This window comes from Colletotrichum godetiae (assembly GCF_030913485.1).
Source record: "Colletotrichum godetiae strain CBS 193.32 chromosome Unknown BDP55scaffold_17, whole genome shotgun sequence".
NCBI lineage: Eukaryota > Fungi > Ascomycota > Sordariomycetes > Glomerellales > Glomerellaceae > Colletotrichum > Colletotrichum godetiae.
The window spans coordinates 734,162-746,870 of NW_026851265.1; positions in this window are offsets into that span (position 1 = coordinate 734,162).

The window sequence follows — 12,709 nt, forward strand, 5'->3', positions numbered from 1 at the left end:
GCGGTGCATGATTCGCTGGTAGGTGTCAACTCATGGAGGCTTTAAGTGACCGCTTCATGGTTCATCTGGCAAGATTAAGTCACATTGTCAGGGTCAAGAAATGCCCACCCTGTCTTTGCATGGCACAGTGAGGCACAATCTCTTGGCGAATTGGGCTGGCCACTCATTATCATACTAGCCCAAACCCATAAGCTAGCGAGGGACTCGCGGGGAAAGGAGACTTTCTGCTCCACGGCGGTCGGACTGCGGGGAGACGACGGACGGGTAAGGATCCCGGCTTGCGGGCGTCAGGTAGAGTGAGAGAGCCGTACTTAAATAATAAGTCAGTCCAAAGACTGAGAATTGACAAGCTCTTGTTCGGCCTATACGTAGTGTACTTAAGCACCCGCTATGTATATATATCGAATCTACCCCTCGGCTATAGGTAGGCCTACTTACGTCGTAAGTAACGTTTCATACTTACGCGGAGATAAAACTTATAATAGCGGAAATATCTTTGATTACTAACGTTATTTTTAATATAATATAATATATATAATTGAATTCATTCTTTTAACAAAGACATTTCCGAGGGTATTTATACTAGCTAATTAATATTAAATAAGTTTATAAAAATTAAAACTGTAAGAATTAAGTAATATTAAAGAAATTTCATTAAATAGCTTTTTAAAAAGACTTATATATTGCTTTTATTCTAGCTTTCTGAGTATTAAAAATCCCCTTAATAGATGTAACTATTAGGATATTAATAGATTATTACGATAGGGAACTCGAGGCAGGTCTAAACGCTACTATATTAATCTAATTAATATAACTTAATATAAAGAGGGAAAAAGTAGACTAATAGGTAGAATCTAGGGCGTTAGGCTTTTAGGCCTAGCGGTTTAATAATTATATAATTTATAAAGAGTCCGTTTAGTATTTAAGGCCCGAGTATATAGCGGCCTAATACCTAATACCGTAATATTACCCTCTCTTTTTAATATAAGAGGTACTATCTATAGCGCTTAATTATTTATTTAAATCTTTTATAATTATTTTTTTATAAATTATTAAAATCTAATTAATTATTTATTACTTTTTTCTATTTTATTATTAGTTAATAAGGCCTAATATTTAACTTTTTTATTAATAATAGTTTTCTAACGGAGTTATAAAGGAAGAGGGTTTAGTAGGTTTTTAAGTGTTTATTAATAAATTTATTATAATAAAGGTTATTATAGCGTTATTATTAATATAAAATAGGGCTAGGCTATTATTAGCCGTTATTTTTATTTATGATAAGAAGTTTTATAGTAGTTTTATAGTTATAGGGTATTATTTATAAAAAACGTATAATATTATTAGAGTATAGTAGAAGCTTTTTATATTATATTATATCGGGTCGTTATTATATTCTTTTTAATCGGCTTAGTATTATAACTTATTATATTATACCTATGATTTAATTATTTATAAGATTTTATATTTAAGCTTATTAATATTATAGTAGATCGGCGGTAGGGGGTCTTTTATAGCCTTTTATAGCTTATTTAAATAAAAAACCGGGTAAGCTTTACTCTTTATAAGTAGTTTTATAATCTATATATTATTTAGGCTAGTATTAATAACAAGCTAGGGGCTAGCTTAAGGCTATTATAGTTTATTAATATTTTAGGTTTTTTAGTAAAATATATTTATAAATACTTTATTATTAATCTTTAGGTCGTTAAGTTATTAGCGGTAATTAGTATATTTTTAGTATTTTATTTAAATAATCTTTACATTATTTTAACGATCTTTTAGGCTTTATAGATACTTTAGGCTATTTATTAAGCTTTAATATAGTTAAGATTTTTTTAATTAAGTTAAAATATTGGGTTTTAGTGGCTTAGTTAAAAGATAATTAAGGTTAATAATTAAATTTAACTTTATAAAGTGATAGCCTTATAGTTTTACTAAGTTAGGCTATATAAGTAAAGTTTATTATAAATAATGTATTATTTTAATTATTTTAATAATAATTAATAAGAGGCCGTAACTATTAGAGGATATATTAAATTAAGATCTCTATTTAACTATTTATTTATAGGTAGTCTATTATCGATAATTATAATTAATATTATAGAGGTTATATAGCTTTTTTAAAAAGTCTAATATAAATTAAAGACTATAATTAAAAGTAATAGTCTTAGTTAGCCCGGGAATTAATAATATTATATAGAATATAAATATTTTATTTATATTCTATATAATAATAGTTTTATAATAAAATATTAAAATAGCTCTTTTACTTAATTTGTTAATTATAATATATATTATATTATAGCCTTTTTAATTGGAGGATAATATTATAAAGTTTATTAAAATATACTATTATAGGTGGTCGGGTATATGTAGAGGCTTTAGCTCTCCTAGGGGCCTATTATAGGGTTTTTAAGAATAACAATATATATAATAGTTTTTAATATATTAGTATATATTTACTATAAGGCTAGGCTAATAATACCGTTATTTAATTATTTTAACTATTTTGTTATATTTTAGGTATATAAGGAGTTTTTATTTATAGACCTTACGGATAATTATAATACGTAAATTATCCTCTTTAAGTATAACGAGCTTATTATTTATTATAAATAATCCGTCGTTTTGAATTTTTTAATATTTATAGCCTTTAGTTATTAGTATTTATATTAAGGTAAGCAATATTATTATCGAGTTATAATTAAGCTTTAGTACTTTTTTAATTAATAAATACCTTTAAAGTTCGTTTTCTAGTATAAAGGACCTAACGGTAAGTTCGGGCTATTATACTGCATTCTTTAATAGTATTTATAATTCGGTAATAATACCTAGCGATAATAGCTCTAATAATAATAGGATTTAGGTTTAGTTAGCCTTTTTTAGTATTTATTAGGTCTTAATATCTTTATTTTTTTAATAATATATTAACGAATATATTTTTCTATTTTAGGTAGTATTAAATTTAAAAATTAAAGTCGGTTAGGGTACTAGCCTAACGGGCTTATTATAAGTTAAAGAGGCGTTTTATTATAAAGAATAAAAGCGGTTAGTGGTCTATAATAATATCGAATTTTTAATAATAATTAACTAGTTTAGTATACTATTTTTTTAATAAATAATTATTATTAATATTTTCTTATTGTATATAGCGTAATTAAGCTTTATATTATTTATAGTTTTTAAGTAGAATGTTATAAGGTATTATAGGCTATCGTTTATTTATTATTAGACTAGGGCTCCGGCGTATCCTAAGTTTAATATATTAATTTTTAGGTATATAAGTAGTTTAGGCCTAAGATAACTATTACGGCACTAGGCGTTAGTCCCTAGTAGGCCCGAACCTTAGGTACCTAATAGACCCCTTAAAGGTCATATAACTTTTAAACCGCTAAGCTTAAAAGCCTAATATACTAGAATCTACCTACTATTTTATTTTTTCCCTTTTTACGTTAAATTACGTTTATTAAGTTAATATAATAACGTTTTAACCTACTTCGAGTTCCCTATCGTAATATTATTTAACGTTATTTATAAAACAACTATTTTTTAAAAATAAAACGATAAAATTTCAACCTATTAAACCTACTATACTAATTAACTATCTTTATTAAAAAGATATATAAAATAAGCTAAATAATAGCCAATTTGATACCTATATAAAATAATTAATACCCCCTAAATATGTACTCTTTTTATTAAATACTATAGCCTAAAAATAAAGCTATAAAGGATAAATATCCTTCTATATTAATAGTTTTTAATAGAATTATTATTTTTATAATTAATATTAGAATATTATAGGTATTAATAACGATATCAAGCTCCTTATATTTAACTTTAAGGTCGACTTTATAAAGTAGCCTTTAAAGTAATTTCTATCCTCCGTTTTATAAAACGACCGCTTTATTTATTTTTACTATATTACTAATAAACTTATATCCTTAATTTAAATTTATAATAAAGGACTTTTTAATATTATTAAATATTATAGCGTTAATTTTAAACTTATTTAGGACCTTTATAGCTAAAATAAGGGCGCTATTTTATATAAATAAGTCGAGAATTAATTAAAGATATATATCGCTTAATATTAATTAAAGTAAATACTAACCTCTATAATCGGCTAGCTAAATAATACTATTAAGCGCCTTTATAAAATGATTAAAAAGAATATTAAAATTTTATATATTATAATTAAAAAGTTATAAACTATTAAAAAGGCTTTTAATAAAGCATTTAATACTAATACTATACTAAATAAGCGCGTTAAATAATTAAAAAATAGCTCTTAAATTAGTATTAATATTAATAATAACGGCACTAATACCTACCGTACTCTAAAATAACGCCTTACTTAATTTAAGGTTTAAAGTAACTATAAGGCTACCCCTATTTTAATCTATTAACTTTCTTAAAGATTAAATAAAATACTTAATATCCCTATCTTTATAAATAATAACGATAATAAAGGCCTAAAGTTCCCTTATTAACTTTAATATATTATAAAGTACCTTAAAAATACGAACTTTAATATTAACGGTTATTATTTAAAATATATTATAAATAAAATTAGCAGTATAGCGGCTAAATTTCCCTATTTAATATTAACCTTTAATAAGATTATTATAGTAAATTAATTATTATATAAGCTTAAGTCTATTTATACTAGCCCTATTATTATAAATAGTATTAGCTAAAAACTAGATACCCTCTTTATTATTCTTAAGGACGTTTATTAAAAGCGCTCTATATTTATTAAGCTTACCTATATTAATAAGCTCCTTAAATCTTAATAAAAACGCCGCTTTTATAATAAGCTCCTTATCTACTTTTAGAATTAAGCTATCTTTAAATATTTAAACGAGGACGCTACTTTTTAAAAATATACCGAATACGTCGTTTAATTTATTAATATTATATAGCCTTTATTTATTTATAATAGGACCTTAAAAAGTACCGTATTTATTTATACTACCCTTATTAAAAATAAAAAGAATAATATTTTTAAATAGAATACTTATAAAAAAATTATTAATTATAAAACTATTTTTAAAGCGTTATATTAAAAACTAAAAAATAATAATACTTATTTTATTTATAAAAAATCTAGTTATATCTCTTAGGACTACTTTAAAAAGCTATTTATTATAATAACTATTATAAACCCTAATAAGTAATAGACCTCGGAGTTAAAAAATTAAACCCCTTAATATAAATAATCTCCTAATTAAAGGATAAGTATAAAGAAAATAAAAGATTAATAATTTATTTAATAAATCTATAGAATCTCGTAAGAAAATAGCCTTTAAAGATCGAGCTTATAATAGTATTTAATAAATATAGAATTTACTTAAAAGCTTTATTTAATATAAGAGCTAATAGGTACGGATTTATAAATAACTATGTAATTTTATTATTACGAAACTTTTATATAGCCCTATCTAATAAATTATTATATTTTATTTTTATTACCGGATTTAATAATTAATAATTAGAGGATATTAGTATAATATAGATTATTAATTTATATATTAACCGGTAGGTCCTTTTAAAAACACCCTTTTTTTAATTAAATATAAAGCGCTACGACCTAATTTTTAAAAAAAAATTCGAGTATTATAGTATTAACCTTAATATCTGCTATAGGTATTTTATATAGCCTAAGGACTTATTATTATAAAATACCCCCTTTATTATTATTAAAGATATAAAGGACCTATATACCCCTTAAATTATCGATATTTAATATTAAATCGATACCGAGTAATAATAAAAGATACTTAAGATAAATATAGCTCGATATAACGAGCAGTTATAAAAAAAATAAGTAGTATTTAAGCCTGTTAAAATATTTTACCGGCCTATAAAAATAAAGGACCGACGTATATAGCGGTCCGATAATATAAAAAATATTAAAAAAATAGATTATATATTTATTAATAGATATATAAAGCCCCTAATAAAAAATATATATAGAGACCGGTACTTAATAAAAAAAGAAAAACGATATTATAGACCTCGTTTTTATTAATATCCCGGCATTTAAGATTAATTTAAAGCGGGAAAATATAAAGCTAGGCTTTATATTACTATATAAATTAGATTATATAATTAAGGATAAGTATAAAGAAAAGGACCCCTTAAAGGGCAATATTTAAAAGACCCGAGACCTTATTACTATAAACTTTTAAAAATATTAAGGCCTTAAACAAACGTATTTAATAAAATAATAAATAATATATTAATACCGTACTAAAATTACGACTATAAAATAAAACTTATAAAGGGAAGCCGAAAAAAGTTTATTTATTACCCCCTCTATAAATAATTAATACCCGAGCTAGAAATAATTAAAGCTTATTTTTTAAAGTACCTTTATTAAAGATTTATTAAGCCTAATAATATACCTTTTATATTATTAATACTATTTATTAAAAAATATAATAATAACTTATAATTTTATATCGATTTTAAAAAGCTAAATAAAATTATAAAAAAAGATCGGTACCCTTTATTTTTAATTAATAAGATATTAATATAGCTAAACCAAATTAAAGTATTTATTAAACTCGATATTAAATAAACTTTCTATTTTATTTACCTCGACCCTACTTTAAAGAACCTTACGGCCTTTTACAGCTACTATAAAGTATATAAATATAAAGTACTACCCTTCGGCCTTTATAATATACTAACTATATATTAATAATATATAAACGACGTATTAATAGAGTATTTAAACGATTTTTATATTATATATATAAATAATATTTTAATCTTTTTAAACGACCCTTTATAATATTATAAATATATTATAAAGATCCTAAATCGCTTATAAAAAGCTAGATTATAGGCCGATATTAAGAAATATAAGTTTAATATTATTATTATAAAATACTTAGGTTTTATAATTAATATTAATAATATATAACTTAATATGGATAAGGTCTTTATTATATAGAACTAAAAGCTGCTTATATTATTTAAAAATATTTAATTATTCTTTAGCTTTTATAATTTTTATAAAAGGTTTATAAAGAATTACGGGCGTCTAACTAGACTATTAATAAAGCTAATTAATAAGGGTATACCCTTTTAATTTAATACCGACTATAATACTATATTTAAAATACTAAAATTAGCCCTTATAACGGCGCTTATATTCCGTTATTTTAAACCTAAGCTACTTATATATTTAAAGATTAATATATTAAACTTAATATATATTAAAGCCTTAATTTAATAATAAATAAATAATAGCCTATAATACCCCGTAACGTTCTATTTAAAAATTATAAATAATATAGAACTTAATTACGCTATATATAATAAAAAGATATTAATAATAGGAATTAATATACGGGCATAAAGAATTAATATACGGGTATAACTCTTATATAGGTATAGGAATTGATATACGGGCGTCGTAAATTGATATACGGGCGTCGCTCTTATATAGGCGTCGCTGTTCGACCTTTTAATTAGTCTAAAAAAACAGTACCTCCCTATAAAGGCGGTAAGGGTGACTGTACTAATATAGCTATTCTTACTATCCTTTTTAACCTAAGCTCTGGTTTGAGATTTATAAAAGCTGAATTATAATAATATAAACTTTTATAAATTTTAAATGGGTAAGGCTTCCTCTTGCTATGTACTTAAGATATATAGAGAGTAAATCATAGCGACGTTAGTACTATATAACCCCTAAAATGGCCTATTACCTAACTACCTTTTCTAACGTAGTTATAAAGATTTATTATTATTATAGACCACTTCCTACTGGCTCCGTTTTTTTTGAATACTAGGCTGTATTAGCCGTCTATTTGTATAATTCCCTATTATCCTCCCCCTACTAAGAATACTAGACTGGCTCTTTGTTTGTTATTGGGATAAGATTAATATTTAGTTTTAATTTAGCTGACTTATCTCTTTTATAAGCCCAGCTAGCGTCGACTTATTCTTACTCCTAAGTAGGCGGCCTTATTTTTTATTATTTACGCTTTAGCTATTATAAATAATACGGGCTTAATTAGCTGACCGGCCTTTTTTAGGTAAGGCTAGTTATAATAGAATAGGCTATACTATATTCTTTAGCCTACTGCGGAGGGATATAGTAATCTTAAGGTTAAGGATCTAGTAATATAGATTTAAGGAAAACGTCTCTTAAAGACGCTACCGAGGGTATACTTCCTATTTATTAAAAATAGGTAAATTTAATATTTTAGAGTAGATCTTATAGTAATATAGGATACCTAGCTCAATCGAAATAATATAGTTTAGATTATAATATCCGAAGGGGGCTAGGAATAGCCTCTTACTAGACGGTATTACTTTTTTTATAAGCCGGCCTTACGTCCTAATTAAGGCAAGATATTTTAAAGAAAATATTATTCAAAGTTTGCCTAGGTATTTAAAGCGAGTACTTATATACTCCCGGCCTATAAATACCTCGTCCTCTATATAGGCCTAGCGAAAGCGTAGTTCCTAATTGCTAATTATATCCTATATGATGTCGATAAGCCGATATAGGTAATTAAGATTATTTAAAAGATAACCTTTAATATTATTATTATTTAATTTAGTGTTAGAGGTAATATGAATATTAAAGTTCTGGTATTTTTAGATAGAGTAACGGGCCTACTATGCTCTTAAAGGTAGGTATGTTGCGTAGAGGTATTGGAGGATTGGGCGTTAGTTATGAAACTCTTTACAGAGCTTAGTCCAGGCTTTTTTAAAAGTATGCTTAGTCTTAGCGAAAATAATAAGCTTCTATATTATAAGGACCCTACGATATGTATGAGGGGGGGGCTTATTAATAGGCGTATTGATATAGGCCTTATCCTTATCACTTAGTATAGTTATTACTTATGTTAGTAATTGATATCCCTCGTTATTAGACCCACTACTATTACTACTATAGCTGCGGTCCTTAACTTATTTCTATTTAGCCCTAAGTATAACGTTAGAGTTAATATGGTGGATGTAGAGTTATTGCTAAACGTCCGGGAACTACTTATTCAGTATAGCCTTTATCTATTTATCGTAATCTATAATAATAATAGTAGGGTAATAGATTGAGTGTTAGTCTATAAGTTAGCGGATGCTTGCTAAGAGAAACCGGAAACCTTTTAGTCTCTTATTATTAATAAGGCCGAATGCGGTATTATAGATAGATCCGAGATAGGTCTACCTAATAGCTTAGAAAAGAGGGAGCTTAAAGCGATTAGTATTATAAGTATTATCGAAGCTAATTACCTCAAAGAATTGCTTCTATATTTAAAGATAGTAAGGAAAGGTCCAGACAAGGCTAACAAGGCGGTTTAGCTCGTCATCTACCTATTTTACTACATATAGGATATCTCGCTTATTAAATAGCTTAATTAACGCTATAATTAGCAAGTATCTAATTAGTTTCTCTCGGCTTATACGAGCCCTAGCATTATAGATATCTTGCTAGGTAAATAAGGACTTTAAGAACTACTCTTAAATAATAATACGCACATCGCGAGCCCGAATCCTAACTCGTCAGTTTATAGTTTTAATAGCATCCTAAACTACCTCGGTAAGCCTACGATATAAAGGGTACGTAGAGGCTTTAAGGCTAGGGCTATAATTATACTAATTATGCTAGGGGTCTAGATAATAACGTAATAGCCACTTATCTTCCTCTTAAGCCTCGGTAATAACTTGCTATTTATAACCGTATTTACGAGACTTATACTATCAAATACTAACGCCTTTTATAGGCCTAGGCTCGCTAAACCGATCATATTGGAAGGTATATCGAATAATTCGGCCTTAAACTTTATACCTATTCCGCTTTATAATACTAAATCTATTAGCTTTTATAAAGTTATTAACTTAGTCGAAGAGGGCATTATAGGTTTGCTCTAGATCGCTAGGAATCGGTGGGTTTAGAATTTGGGTTATAAGAGGAGAGGAGGATCGGTTATTTAGAATATAGTAGGAGGTTATAGTTTAAAAAGACGCTACGTTTTAAGTAGAGGATGGCCATAAGGGTAAATAGGGTGGTAAGTTAACTTAGGGACCCTATATTTCTTGCTATTAACGGATATATTCTTATTATCGGAGTAGTACCGTTATTAGCTGTTGATTAGTCCTAACAACCTATTTAATAAACTAAAAAGCACTATTAAACTACTTTATTATAGGATAGGAAGGTTACTAGGACTATTTGTTAAGGGGAGAGGGGTTATACTTTAGATAAAGTCGTGGGAGGGTAGTCCGCTGGGTTTTTATTATTCTTTTAAGGAAATAGCGAGTAAGATATAATATAGGCTCTATATTAAGGTAATTGTTTGTAAGAGGTCGCGTGTCTTATAGTATGCCGGCTAGGAGCTCGGTAATAAAGTCGCGTTACCCTTTAAGATCACTAACTCCATAAAATTAGCTAACGCTAGGGCGGCTACTTTTTAAAGAGGGAGATAATAGTAGTTGGCTAGATGATGGTAGGAGGCCGTAATCAATCAATAGTCGCTCTCGTAGAGGGGGAAGTCTCTTAATAGGGGTATTACTTTAAGATTAGCCTTAGGGAACGTCTCTAACTCCAATTATAAAAGCTATTATAGGTAAATACCATAAATTAAATTTCGAGGCTTGATGATATAACCTAAGCGTAAAGGGAGTAAAGGAACAAAGGCTTAGGATACTTTGTGGGCATCTGGTAGAATTTAACTGCACTAATAAATTTTTTTTAGACTAATTAAAAGGTCGAACAGCGACGCCCGTGTAAGAGCGACGCCCGTGTATCAATTTGCGATGCCCGTATATCAATTCCCATAGGTATAATAGCTACATATTATTATTGGCCTAAAAACTACTATTAACTCGTCCTAATTCTACCGGTTTTACCTAAAGTATTTAGGAACTAATTTTCAAAACTTATTATTACGATATATCTATCCGGTTAAGCCGCTATCGCTATATTATTTATATTAATATTTATTATATTTAAGCCCGCTTTACCGCTATTAAAATATAACCTATAACGTTAAATTAAAAGCTCGATTTTAAATAATAAGCCTAACTTAAAATAATAATATAATAGGTCTTCTTTTATCTCGTAATCTCTTATTATTAATAGTCCGGATATTAATATCGGTAATTATTATAACCTTAATAACGATAATATTTTTAAAAATATCTTTATTTCCTACTTAGACCGGTTCTATTAAGTTACTCGCCCTTACGGTTCGTATAAAAATAACGTAGTACCTATAAAAGTATAGAATAATTATAAAATCTTTTTATACCGGTCGTTCTTAATAAATACTATTTAAAATTATTAAATAACTATATTAATATTTAGCCTAGAATACGGCTTACTCCTATTATATCCTATTTATAAATCTACTTTATAAAACGAAAAATATCGACCTAAATAAATAACTTTTATATAAGAATTTATATTTATATTATACTTAATAAAAAAAATAGTAAGAGAAGGCCGATAGCTAACTATAAAACTACTTAATTCTTTTAAATAAATTCAACGATAATAATAAAGATAAATTTATTTACTATATCTATTTAATATATCTATATTACTACCCCTACCGCTATATTCCCTTCCTTATTATATAAAGTATCTTTTTATTAATTCTTAAATAAACTTATTAATTTTATTATTACGAGGTTCCTATTTCTTAAGTTAACGCTTATCTTTACCTCTACTTAACCTAATCCTAAACCTATAAATTTCTAATAACCCGGAGCCTATAGTCGATACCCTATTTAACTAAATTAACGTATTTATTAAAAGAATTAGGTTTAGTATTATATATTAATATAAATATATATAAAAAAAGTAAAAAAATAAGATATATATTTTAATATAACCGCTTTAATAAACCGCGGCCTATTAAGGGTACGGGGTTACGTTAACGAAAATTATAAAAATATAAATATAAATAAATAATTATTATTAAAACGAAGGAAGGGGGCGCTTAACTTTTATAATATTATATTAAAGCTGAGTATACCTAATATAATTACGGGCTAAGCTTTAGTTCCTTAATATATCCTTTATATTAGGGACTTATATTATTAATTAAGAATATTATTAAAATTATTAGCCGCTAGGTTAATATTAGGGCCCGTAACGTTTATACTATTATTTGAGAACAGTTTTTAGATTCCGTATTTACTTAATAAGATATTTATAATATTAGAGCCCTTATAAATAGAGAAAAACTAGACGGCTATTTACTAATAATCGCTTTAATAAAGCTTTTTAACGAGCGAGAAATACCCTATATTATAAAGTAGGCTAATAATAAGCCAGACCGGCTTATTAACTTAATATAGATATTCTTATTTTATTTTTTAATATAGAAATACTTCCTAAAAGTAATTAGCTTTAATAATATATATAATATAAATTACTTTAAGTTTCGGCTATTTTAAGCTATTAACTAGATATATATTAGATCTATCTTTAATATAGCGTTTAGCCTTATTAATAATAAGAGATTAAAAGGGTTCTAGTTCTTTATAGAGAGTATCCGTTAACTATTTAATTAGTATTTAATCTACTTACTAAATATCATTATTATTAACTTTAATAAGTAAATAAAGGCCGCCTTAGCTTATAAATTCGTTAACGTATAGTAATAACTTTATATTTATTATATTAACTTTAACGTTATATTTAAAGCTAAATAAAAATAAATAAAAGGAAAAT